At 49.8% G+C, this 13,462-nt stretch overlaps 1 long non-coding RNA gene across 2 annotated transcripts in view; it reads right to left on the bottom strand.

The window, feature by feature from the left end:
• Window positions 1-12,361, bottom strand: part of LOC134363446 (uncharacterized) — an 84,659-nt gene extending 72,298 nt beyond the window's left edge. For both annotated transcript variants that reach the window (XR_010021710.1, XR_010021709.1), the window contains exon 1: window positions 12,214-12,361. This is a non-coding gene — a long non-coding RNA (uncharacterized LOC134363446). The remainder of the gene's footprint in view (window positions 1-12,213) is intronic.
• Window positions 12,362-13,462: the final 1,101 nt, after the last annotated feature.

A 13,462-nucleotide genomic window follows, 5' to 3' on the forward strand; every position in this document is an offset into this window, starting at 1 on the left:
TTTGTTTGTTTTTGTGTTTTTCTTTTTCCTTCTAAGGAACAATTTGCTTTGGTCAAATAACTAGAGTAAAAGTGACTGGTGTTTAGAAATCTCCCCCTTCCCTGGCCTCTGGCAGTGACATTTGAGGAGCTGTCTCCTGGGGGTCACAGAGGATGCTGTCTGGCATCCCAGAGGGTTGGCCCTTCTCCCTACCCAGCCCCACCCACTTCCCTTCATTGCCTCCCTCACATGCTGAGCTTGGGCAGCCTCTCATCAAAGACCATGTCCAACCCGGTGGCCCGAGCTGAGCTGAGCCCTGGGGACTCTGCCTTACCCACTTTGCTGCCCAGCTTAAACGGTGGGGAGCGGAAGTGAGAGGGCAAGCTAGGCTATGGAGAAGAGCTGGCTTAGGCCCTCAGGAGGCTGCTGGGTTGCTGGGTGCCAGGGCAGAGTGATTGGACAGAGAGGCATGCAGGCGGCCAGCAGGGCAGCACAGTCTGAGCCTGGGAGAGCCTGGGAACCCAAAGGCCCATCACAGAGCCTCAGAGGCAGCTGGACCTGCACTAGACAGAATTTAGGAGCAAAGGCCTGGGCCAGCAAAGGGCTGGCTTGGGGACAGCAATCCAAGTACACAGTTGGACACACTGAAGGGCAAGCGGCTTGGCCTACATGAAGGCCTCTGCCCAAGAGGAGACCCCACTGAGCAAGGAGCGGGGAATAAGTATGGAGCAAGGGTGGGAACATGTCCCTCAGGACTTGACTCCAGAGAGCATCTCCTGGAAGCAAACTGAGGACCCTGTACGGCAAAGCAAGAAACTAGGCCAAACACCTTGAGGCTAAAGGCCAAGTAACTGAAGGTCCCAATCTACTTGCCCTGGTAGTTTCTGGCAAGAGAACTCCACCGCCTTCCCTTCCAGGATATGCCAGGCTGCAGGCTACAGTGCCGAGAAGGAGAGGACGGAGGCGGCGGTGATGTCAACCCAGGAGTTAAGTAAGCAGAGGAGCTGATAGCATCGCCCAGCTAGGCTCGCTGTGGGCAAGGTGACTCATCGAGGACAGGCCCTGCGATCACAGGGTGATTGTTGTGGTGCCCAGCTGTGGGACTGGGGAGGAGGGAGAGGGCCAGGCTGCCACAGCCGGGACAAGTTCCTCACCGAGTCCTCTGCTCAGTGGGGAGACCTCAGAACACAGTGTCCTCCACCTCCCGAGCTCGCTGCTGGCTCAGGAAGCAGCCCTCCCTCCCACTGCTGCTATTATCTGTGTCCACAGCGTCTGGCGTGTGTTTGCGGCATGTGTCGGGGTGATTTCCCTAACCACGGCCCTCTGGGTGCTCCAGTGGTAGAGACTGCTAACAGCAGAGCAGTTGCTCCCTCTGGTTGGACAACAGTCTGTGGAGACAACACCGGATGGCAAACTGCTAACCGCGACCACGTGGTGTCCTCGTGGAGGGTACAGCCTGTTCCTCCTGCGACAGGCACCTGTAGACCTGCCCCTGCTCATTGCTCCCTTGCTCCCTTGGGCCCTGCTGAGGGGGCCCAAACTGTTTCATCCCTGGGGGTGCCCTGTACTGTTGTCCAAGTTGAGAACTGTACAACTAGAGGGGGCACCATTCACTTTGCAGTCATGTGTCAAACTGCAGGGCTGTACAGAGGCCCTGCCCCTTCCCTTTTCTAAATTACTTCTCATTCCTCTCCTCCAACTAGAATTATCTATTTGGCTTTGCCCTTAGTAAGTTCACCTTCACATCAAACTTCCCCACACTTTGCTTCTTCCTTTACCACCTGACTCCCTTCATTCGTTCATTCATTCTTCCCACAAAAAATTGTTGAGTTGGTGCCAGGTGCTATTTTAAGCAAGGGAACAAGACAGACCCTCCCTGAGCTCATGGAGCTCATATTCTAGTTGAGGAGAGAAACGACTCATAAATGATTTGATACATAAAACTGCAAGTGACAGTAAGTGCCACCAAGAAAAATAAAGCCTGGCTAGGGGTATGGAGTGAGAAGGCTAGAGCTGTCCAGAAGGCTTCTCTCTGAGGAGTGGCCTCTGAGTACAGACCTGGAGGCAGTGAAGGAGGGAGGCTTCCCAGCAGAGTCCCTCCCACCGACACCCAATGCCAAAAGAAAGTTCTGTAACCCAGCCTGGTTCTGCCAGGAGCCCGTGGCTGGCCTGGGGCCCTCGCTTCCCAGCGCTGGGCATCCATTTCCTCCTTGACAAACAAGAGGCCAAGTTGTACAGGCTCTCTGAGGGCTCTTGCAGCATGAATCCACTCACCTGTGGGCATGAGGAACTTCATGACAGGAGCTGGGTCACCTACAAGCTGTGTAACCTCAGGCAGATTACTCAACCTCTCTGAGCCAGTTTCCTTACCTATAAAATGTCAAGGTGTCATGGAAGATTAAATTGTGGATTGCAGATACGAAACCACCTGACATGTGGTAGGCTCAATAGATATTTTCTAGGACCACACCTGGGAGAGGTGGGGGGTGGAGGGTGAAGAGAGGCCGTTAAATAGATGCCTTTCATAAAAGGAGCCTGGAAAGTGCAACGCTGGCCCAGAGATACAGAGCCCCAATGGCTGTCCAGACCTGCAGCAGAATAGCCAAGGGAGCCCAGACTGGGACCCTGCTGTTACCCACTCAGGACCTGGGGGGGGGCTGTCATTGCCCACTGACGTCAGCAGGGTGGCAGGGGGTGCTGTGGCAAGAACTGTCACACCGTGGCCCAGCTTTCAACTTCCTCTGGGGCCAGGCTTTGCTCAGCTCATCCTCTCTGCCTTCCTCCATTTGGGCTCTGTTTGGGGGTGCACCATCCACCCTGAAGCTCTAGATAATGTGCTCCCTCTCAACTTCCAGGGCCACATGCAATTCACAGGAGCCCACCCTGGTCAACAAGTTTTTCGTAAGACTTGATGTGAGTCTGGGCTCCTAGACCCTGCTAGGAACCCCAGAATAGCAAGCAGGTGCCCACCAGGCGCGGGTGCAGGCAGTCACAACGACAGCAGTAAGAATAATTAGCCTGATTGGCTGCCGCAGGCCAGGCACTTTCAATCCATGAGCTCACTTGACCTTAATCCTGTGACGTCAGAGTTTTTAAGCCCCTTTAACACTTGAGGGAACTGAAGCTTCAGGAAGAGGAGGCTTGAGGCAGCAAGGATTCAGGACATTCTTCCTGCAGCAGAGGAGCCTTGAAAGGCAGAGGGGACCTGGAGAGGCAGGAGAGGCAGGAGGACCCCGGCAGGTGACCAGGCTGAGGCTGGGAGGAGGGATTTGCAGGAGACCCCTGCCCCACAGATGACTGCAGGCCAGGGTGTGAGCCCCAGCCTAGCCCAGCCCACCCCATGCCTGCTGCATTAGGGTCTCAAGGGAGGCCTGGGACTCAGAGTCTCCAAGAAACTCCCAGGTGACGCAGAAGCAGCTGGCTCAGGTTGGGATACCAGAGCTGGGCTGTAAAGCCCTGATTAGGCCATTTCTCAGGCCCCTCCTGGCTCTGAGGGGAACAGTAATAGTGGCAGCTAATGTTTATTGACAACTTTCTTGCACAGCAGGTGCTGTGCTAAGCACTCTGCATATATGAACCTACTTAACCCTCTCAATAGGTCCATGAACAGGGAAACTGGGGCACAGAGAGGCTAAGTGACTTGCCCAGGGTCATGCAGAGCTGGCATCGAATCGGACAGCTGGTTCCTGAGGCCACACTCATCTCTCCTCAAAGCAGGGACACCTGGAATAGGCAAGGCACCGTAATGGGCCTCAAGCACTGGCCGGAGGGTTGGGCTGGACCCAGCAGGCCCCGGTGAGCCATGGCAGGTTTCTGAACAGGGGACCAGCACATTCCCCAGGACTGGCCCCCCAGTGAGTACATAATGGACACAGGTGCAGACAAGGTCAAACCCACTGAGGACTGAATGTGGGACCCGTCCCACGAGGATGTGGTTTTGACATAAGGCAGAAGAGGGTGTTACTTCCCCCAAAGGAAAGAAGTGACAAGCAAGGCCGAGTGCCCATGCGTCGGGCACACAGCGTAAATGTGGAAGCTCAGCTGTCAGGAAGAAAGCCGCAGCACTTCCTCTGCCTCCCCTGGCTTGCCCCAGCAGGGCCTGGTACAGATAGGTGCACAGCTCCTGTGCCTGTGGCCGAAGGGCAGCCGGCTTGGGGGCCACCTTTTTGTCCCTCTGCTGTGTGAGCGTGTGCAGGAAGGGCGGGCAGAAGGGGCCTCTGCGTGTGCTTGTCTGTGGCAGGAACCTGTCCCCACCCCCCACCTGCTCCTGTAGCTGTGGAGCACAGTTTGCCCTGACTCTAACTGCACCTCTGGGGCCTCAAAACCACAGCCCTATCAGCGGCGCGTGCAGAGGGGCTGGGTGCGAGGCGGGCCATGGATGCAGGGTACACAAGTGTGTGCCAATGTGCATATGCGGGGCAGGCGTGGGGGTGCAGTTCCATCCCTGCAGCCTCCCAGGGCGGGGGACCCCCACAGGTCCAGAGGTCCAGTGACCACCTGTGTCCAGGAAGAGCCGTGGCTTTGGAGGAGGGGAGGGCCCCCATTTCTCCCACCAGATTCTCTCTTCTCTCAGCTCCAGTCCCAACCATAAGCAAAATAAATGTCAATGGAGCATCTGAAATGGCCTGACACAATTTCAAGCCCCTGGGAAACGTCAGTGAACAAAACAAAGACCCCTGCCCTCACCGGGCCACATTTTTGTTGCAGAGACACAACAGACAGAATAAATAACATTCTGTAGTTATAGGTAGGCAGTGGGTGCACTGGGAAGGAAGAAGACACAGAGAGGGCTGGGAGGTGAAGAAACACTGGTGGGCAGGAGGGGACACGCACACAGGGCACAGTATTAAACTGGGTGGTCCTGGCAGGCCCCTTCGAGAAGGTAACATTTCAACAGACTCCTGGAGAGGAAGGAGACGAGCAAGGTTTATGGGAGAACACTCCAGACAGAGGAACCATCTAGAACAAAGGCCCTGGGACAGGAGTGTGCCTGGCCAGACTGGCCTGGGGTGGGGGGACTGAACTGGCCCCGCACCTCCAGGACTTCCAGTGAGGTCCATGAGGCCTGGTTAGGCACTTGGCTAAGATGATTCTCTACCTGAGCAACTCAGGCTAAAAGCAAAGGCCTGATTTCCAATAAGTTAGGATTTGTTTTGTTTTGTTTTTTAAAAAAGGGTCCTCTGGTACCTACAAGAAAGGCCAAAGGGATCACAGAGGAACCACTGTCATGAGAAGGGGACAGAGAGAGAAAAGGGGTTTAGATCAGAGAGAGCCCATGATTGCTGTGGGGCCTGCGCTTAGGAATGAGGCCCTGGAGTGGGGAGGGAAAAAGGGCTGGCACCAGCCTGCCCTGAGGCTCACAGGCCTCTCTAAGGTGGGCACGTCTCTGGGGTCCAGGACCACTACAAGCCCGCCCTGGGAGCTCATTGAGAGAGCACAGTATGGAACTGCATCCTGCTGCTGGGAGGTTCAGCCGGCCGCAAAGCATCCTGGGTGCAGCCACCTCTGCCACACCTGCCTCTGCCTGCCAGACCCTTCTGAGTTCAGCGCCCCTCCCCCATCGAAGCACCCATTAAAGCACCTTTTGTGGGGCTGAGGGGGCCAGCTGGCCTCAGAAGATCTAGCTTGCCTGTTGAATGGGGCGGGGGGTGCATGCACGCCCACCCTGCCCTGCAGTCTGTGGGCAGCTGGCATTCTAGGGGACAGATCCACTCTCACCCAGCTAAAACCCCAGAGGGTGTGGTCTACAGACGGGGCAGAGGGAGGTCAGGAGGGCAGTCTTCTCATGCCCTGGAAAAGTGAAGAGGCTTCTTGGAGGAGTGGGCTTGACTGGGCCTTTCAGGATGGGAGCAAGTTTGAGTGGGTGGAGAGGAGACAGGACACCCCCATGCATTCACACATCTGCACACACATTCACACATCTCACACCCACCTCCAGTCCCTTAAGCTCCACACACAAAGGTTCTCACAGCCAGCTTCATGTACATGCTCCTCACGCACAAAGTGACGCTCACACACACAGACATGTATGCACTGGGGGCAGTCACAGTCACATAAGGCACGTCAGTGCTACAGAGTCACACACACACACACATACACCCTCGTAAACACAGAGTGGTTCCCCTGAGCACCAAGAACTCATAGGCCCCTTAGAAACAAGCTTGGGAGAAGGTGAAGGTGTGACTGTAAAATGTAAGGAGGAGAAGGTGTTCGGGGGAGGGATGGAGATAGGGTGACAGACAGAAGGAGGCCCAGAAAAAGTCAGGACATGCAGACATACCCACGTGCAGACCACGTGCACCAGACCCCACGACCTTCCTGCCTTCCAAGAGACACCACTGAGTAACTATATGAGTTACATCCTGCAAGTCACTCAGCCTTGCCAAGGTTGGGTTTTCTCTTCTATAACCTGAGGACTTAACTCCAGCTTTTCATGCCAGATTGATTGATTGTGAGCTGACAGGTAAATCCTGTCTGCTCTAACTCCAAAAAACTGTTCAGAATCTTGCTGCTTCTTCCACCTCCTCTACAACCACCCTGGCCAGGCCACCACACCAGGTCTCCCTGCCTCCTTTCCTGTTCCCTGCTGAGTCTCCGGTCCACCCTGCAGCTTCTCTCCTCCAAATCTGCCACTACGTTTTCATCTCATTCATAGTAGAAGACTTTACAGTGGCCTACACCATCTGCCCTCCCTAGCTACCCCTCTCTCCTCCAGCCACACTGGGTCCCTCATTGTTCCTCCAACACCCCCGCGTGCTCCCTCTCAAAGCCTCTCTGCTGGCAGTGCCCTCAGCCTGGGAAGTCCTCATGGCTCCTCCTTCAGGATTTACCCAAAGGGCATCTTCTCAGTGAGGCCTTCCCTGGACACACCAGCGACACTGCAGCCCCACCTCAGCACTATCTATCCCCCTCCCCTGTTTTCTTCTTCTTCTTAGCATCTTTCACTCCCCAGCGTATGACATATTTTATTTATTTACCTCATTGATTGTCTGTTTCTCTTAAAATCAATTCCGTGGGGGCAGGGACTTTTGTCTGTTTTATTCTCCGCTATGATCCCCAGCTCCTAGAACAGTGCCTGGCTCATAAGACTCAATAAATATTGAATGAATGAATGAGATAGCAAACAGGTAAGCATTTATAAAGCAAGATTAAAGGATAGGGGAAGACCAGCCCTGAGTGAGCCATCACCATATTCCAGGAATTGCAACCACAATATTTCTTTATTCTCAGACATTCCTGAGAGGCAAATAAAATTATTCCCATTTTACAGATGAGAAGCCTGACGGTCAGAAAAGTTATGATCTACAGTTGTTGGATATTGTCCACAAAGACGGCCACCAACAAGTCCTCCCATCTCTGTATGGAATTGCTGTTCCTCTCTCCAAGAGGTGAAGTCAGTTTCCCTACTCCCACCCCTCACTGCCTTGACTCTGGGCTGCCCTTGCAACTTGCTTTGGCCTATAGAATGTAGCAAAGCTGAAACTGTGTCAGTTCTGGCCTAGGCCTTAAGAGATCCAGCCCCTGGGCCAACTACACAATTTGCAAGATTCAAAGCAAGATGAAAATGTGGGGCCCCTCATTCAAAAAGCAAGAGAAAATGTTGTTAGAAATACTGAAATTACAGCTTTCTCCTTTTTTTGAAAGTCTTTCTCTCAACTTATCATGGCGTTTGTTATTTGCTATTTATTTAATTATTTATACATCTTTTTTTGGCAGCTGGCCAGTATGGGGATCCGAACGCTTGACCTTGGTTTTACAACACTGAGCTCTAACTAGCTGAGCTAACCAGCTAGCCCTTTATTTGCTACTTAATGTTATCCTAAAAAAAAAAAAAAACTAAAAAATTTAAATGTTAGTATGAATTTTATTGTTCAACTTTATCTTGTGCAACGCCAGTTATAAACGCAAATATAAGAGCATTTAACTTACATGTAGAATCAGTAAAATTATGCAATTGTTATTTCACAGCTCATATATGCACATATGTTTGTTTCATTCTTACCAGAATAGTGGGAAAACTGCACAAAACTAACTCAACTTTTTATTTCTCTTCTTGATAGTACACATTCTACCAACACTCTCTACCTCTGGCTCTTTGATGAGTAAGGAAGGACTCAAAGAAAAAGCAAGTCTTACATAGGGATGGGCGGCAAGGAACGGGGTAGACATGCACACGGTGCAGGTCGCTCTGCTCATGAGCATGCCGCATGGTCCCACGGACTTAACTTACAAAACAACACTAGGAGGAGAATAAATGAGCTGTCCCACCAAGTCCTGCCCAAATTTTAGAACTGTGAGCAAATGAAGAGTTGTTGTTTTGGGCCACTCGGTTTTGTGGTGGCTTGTTACCCAGCAGTTGATGACTGACACGATGGCTGAGATCACATGGCTAGTAAGAGACCAGGCTGTGGTTGAACCGCACACTGGTCTGATTCTCAAGTCCACGTTCCTCTCTACTCCACCCAGCTTTCCTTACGAATGTTCCATTGTGTTACTCCTATTCTCCTTGGTGAATTTAGGGTTAAGCGACAGGGTGATGGTTGCTTAACCACAACAAATCAAAATTGTTATTAGAACTTGGAAGAAGCTGCATGTGGACTTGATGTAAGGAACAAGGGGTTGATGGATGGATCAGGGCTGAGAACAGGCCCAGCCTCTGCCCAGGGTAAGCCTGAGCCCAGTGGGGTACTTGGACATCTGTTTTCCATCCTGATTCAGTAAATAAAGCTGCTTTCCTCTGCCTACCCCATCCTCCCCTTCTGCTGAACCTACAGGAAATGGGGGTCAGAAGTCTGGCTGGCCTGGAGTGGGCCCCTCCTCTGATGGGAGCTCTCTGACATGCTGGGACGAGGTGTAGAGTGCAGGGCCTCAAGCTGCTGCTTGCCTGCTCTCTCGCTCTCTCGCTCTCTCTCTTCTCTGAAGCAGTAGGGAAAAGAATTCTCAGGGCCTTACTTGGGCACGGAATCAGGTTTTCCTCATTTAACTAATGGCTGTTGTTCCTGCTGGCAGCTATCAGCATATCAGTTTAGTATGTTGGGTGTTTATTCTTTTCATCCCATGGCTCACACATCAGTAAAAATGGTTTAGTGATGAGATACAGAATCCAGTTGGCTTAGACAATAAGAAAAGTGCATTATCTCACAGAACAAGAAGACCAGAGGAAGGACAGTTCCAGGAGAGGTTAATCCTGCAGCTCAACAACATCATCAAAACCCCAGGTTACTTACCCTTTCCCTTCCCCTCTGCCATCATCAGCATGCTGCCTTGTCCTTGGCTAGCTCACCTCACAGTCACAGGATGGCTGCCACCACCCCAGACATCACATCGTCACACAACAATAACCACATGCTGCAAAAACAAACCAAGCAGGAAACATCTCATCCTTGTGTCCCCTTTTAAGACTAAGGACAGCTTTTCCCTGAAGCCCCCAAGAGATGGTCTCTTGCTAGTCATTGGCCAGGATTGTGCCACATCTTGTGCTTGAATCTATCCTGAGCAAGGGGGTATATTGCCACTATTACCAGCTCAGCACTAACCTTGAGCCCAGAAGGAGAGGGACAACCTGGGCTCAGTGGGTGCTGAGGAGAGAGTGGTAGGGGAAGAGAAGAGGATTGGTATCTACAAAGTGAGCCAGGCCCCCAGACTGTGTTACTCAGATATACTGCCTCACAAAGCACTTATAGGGATTATATTTTACTTAAAGAAAGCACTCACAGGAAGTATATAAAAAATCAGGGATTGAGGCAGAGACTGCTCCCTCATCCGTGTATCTGTTTAGATTCTTAAGAGCATCAATGTTAGACTCAGATTTGAATCCTGATGCCATTCCTTCCTGCTTTTCTGACCTTGTAGTTTTCTTTTTATCTTTCTGTCTCACCCTTTCTTTATATGTAAAATGAGGATAATAATACTCATTCTGTACTGTTTTGTTAACCAACACACCACCTGGCATACAGAAAAGGATAAAAAATATTTGGGGCAGGCAGAACCATGTGACTCAGCCTGGCTGTCTCCTCCTGAAAAGCCACGCCCCAGTCCTTCCTTGAGTTCATCTCCCTCCTTGCAGCCCTGTCCTCAGTCCCCAGCTCCAGGCTCTCTGTTCTTGAATTCCTTCTGCTCCTCACCCACAGCACTTCCTGTCTGGGCTTCCCTACCTAGCACCTAGACAGGGTGTCCCCTCCCCATTTCAGATAAACCAACTAGATTCCTTCATGACTGCCCACCCCTCAGAACTGCTGCTTATTGAATCCCAATGTGTCCACACTGCAGGCCCCAATTCCTCTCCATCCCCATGAATATCAGTTTCTTTGTATTTGCTGATCAGGGCTCTTGGCTGCAAGCACAGAAAGCTCACAGGCTCCTGGGCTGGCTGACATTCCATCTCTGCTTCTTTACAATACCTGCTAAAGATTCAGAGTTCCTGGGTTGGTGCATCTGATTGGCTGAGCCAGGTCACATGGCTGTGCCACAGCTGCAAAGAAGCCTGGGAAAATGAGGTCTGGTTTCTGAGGGGGCGGGGGGGGGGGGGGGGGGGGGGGTGCTCTGCCTCCAGGTGAGACTCACAAGGTAGAGAATGCTCTAAACAGATGACAGAGAGTCTGGAAAGGATAAAGATCCACTCTGCTAGGTGTGAAACCATTTGCTCACGGGAGGTAGGACATGGGGCTGCCTACCCCATCCCCCACCTCAGCATTAGGAACAGCTGCACTCCTGATAGGATGCAGGAAAGTCTCCCCAGGTGAGCTGACACACATGGAGTCAGAGGACACTGGAGCTGGAGGACCACACCTCGGGATCTCTACAAGAGAAGTCTGAGGACTAACATGAGATCACCTACTCTTTATTTTGCCAATTAAATAATATCAAAAACAAATAACAAACCACTTTCTATTTTCATCATCATTTCATACAAAGGGAGACATCTTTAATACCAGCAAAAATAAAAGGAGAGAGGAGAGTGTGACTTTAGAATAAAGCATAATCCTTTAAGCTAAATACATGTTTGCTTTAAGAAAAACTCTGGTGTCTTGATTTTTCTGTTTTTGCTAGAAACCTGTGAAAACATCATGACACAACTGAATTTGAACACGGACTGTGGATTAGATAATAGTATTGTATCAATGCTAAATTTCCTGATGTTGTTAACTGTGCAGGGGTTATGTAAGTCTTGCATTGTAAGAGAATGTCCTTGTTCTTAGGAAATACACGCTGAAGTATTTAGAGGTAAAGGGGCATGATGTCTGCAACTTACTCTCAAATTGGGAAATTTGGGGAAAAAATTATACACAGACATACAGAGAGAAAATAATAAAGCAAAAGAGGCACTATGTGAACAATCGGTAAATCTGAGTAAAAGTTATACCGGAGCCTTTGCACTGGTCTTGTAACTTTTATAAATTTGAAATTATATCAGAATTAAAAGTTATTACCATTATTAACAGTTCAGACCCCCTTACCGGCCAGCTGACCCCCCCAAAAAAAGGAAAGAAAAATTTTTTAATTTTAAAAATAAATAAATAAACAAAATTAGCGATTCTGCATAACCGTTGGGTTTCCCTGGGTACGTTACCTGTTTGGGTTCTGTTTGAATCTTCATGTACATGTATGATGTTTATAACCAGAAAGAATAAAGACAAAAATTCAAAAAATTAAAGAGAAAAAGAAAAGGCCATGACAGACTCAGTCTAGCATTTGACACTGATCTGGCCTAAGTTCCCATTGTGCAAAGAAGGAAATTGAGGCCCAGGCAGGGCTTGTGGCTTGCTCAGTGGCACCCAGTAGGTATCATCAGAGTCAGGACTCAATCGGGGCACCTGCTCCCAGCAGTTTCCTTCAATGCCAATATGCTGACCCCTGAAGCTGAGTTGAGGTCCCAAGGGTAGGGAGGACTCGGCAGGGTAGGGAGGACTCAGCAGGGCTGGGCAGGAGGCTGGGACTTGTTCTCTCTGAGAATGCCAGGTCCCATAAGGATGCATTCCTTCAAATTTTATCCCAGTAAGGTCCATTCAAGGAAGATGATCAAGATTGCTCCCTACACATTTACTTATTTCTTACATGGAGAAACAGACCCAGAGAGGTTCTGGAACTTGCCCAAGATCACACTGCAAGTTCCAGACTCTGAAGTTGAGGAACAGAGTAATTGGCCAGATTTGGTTAAGTCACCTCAAGCCCAAGTTAGAAAAGAACAAAGGAAGGGGCCTTGGGAATTGGAGGAGGAAAGGAGGGAAAACTTACAGTGTCAGGGCTGGGAGGTTCCCCTGTCCAACCTTGGAAAGATAAGCCCTTTCATTCTTAATGTGGCTTCAGTTTCCCTGAGCTTAGAAGAGGAAGAAACAGTGTTTTGCAGGAGCACTATGTCCCACAACTTCAAGAGGCATCACTCACACAGCAGTCTGTGAAAGTGGTGCCTCCCAGAGTCGTGCAGTAGACAGCCTGCACAGCTGTACATGGCAGTCCTGAGAGAGATGTTTGTTGTTGTTGTTGTTGGGGTGGGGGAGGTGTTTGGGAAGAAGAGGGGAATGACTAACACTGTGGCTTGGATTAACTGGTGACTGATGCTATCCATTTAGTCAACCACTATTTATTGCCACAGATTATATGCCAGGTATCATGCTAGGGCCTGGGACTTTCCAGGCTTGAAATACTCTCTAGAAGGGAGCTAGGGGTCGGGCAAGGGTGGAGAGACAGCCCTCCCAAGACAAAAGCCCGCAAATCTCCCCCCACCACTCCTTCTTCCCCTCTGCTCAGCCTTCTCCATCCTTCAGGCCTCCCTGGGGAAGTCGCTCTGACTCCCTGACACCCCTCCCACAGTCGCATAAAACATTGGCCCTTCTGCCTTTTCTGTGTGTCTCCTTCACCAGGTGGTGGAAGCCCTTGGGATCCAGGCTGTTCCTTCCCTCGTGTGCGTCTAGAATTCATTCATCCATTTTTTTATGAATTCATTCGTTTGTTTTACTTCTTTTATTCCACAGGCATTTATCTATTTGTTTAACTAGATTTTTTTTAATAAAAAAAGAGATATTTACTTATGGGTAAACAATAAAATTTACTTAGGGTTAAACAATAAAATTACTAGTTAACCGATTAGCTGAGCTAGTTAGGGCCTGGTGCTCTTAACACCAAGGTCCAGGGTTTGATCCCTGTACCGGCTAGCAAAGTAAAGAAATTCATTTAATTAAATTAAACAGAGCAAAAGCAAAACGTATTTCTCTCTCCTCCCAGTTTCCCTCTCAGAGATAACCATTCTTCCCAATTCCTGTCTCCTTCCAAATAAATATGTCTAGGCATTTTCTAGTATATAAATATAAATATATGTGTGTGAATTTACAAGGGTACTTCAAAAAGTTCATGGAGAGATTCATGGAATCTTTTAATCTGATTTTTCCATGAACTTTTTGTTTTTTACCTTGATTCCTCAATTTTATTATTTTTTCTGTACACATTTTAAAAATTTTTTTAAAGGAATTTATTTTTTAATTGAAGC

The sequence above is a fragment of the Cynocephalus volans genome, chromosome 14, assembly GCF_027409185.1.
Source record: "Cynocephalus volans isolate mCynVol1 chromosome 14, mCynVol1.pri, whole genome shotgun sequence".
Lineage (NCBI taxonomy): Eukaryota > Metazoa > Chordata > Mammalia > Dermoptera > Cynocephalidae > Cynocephalus > Cynocephalus volans.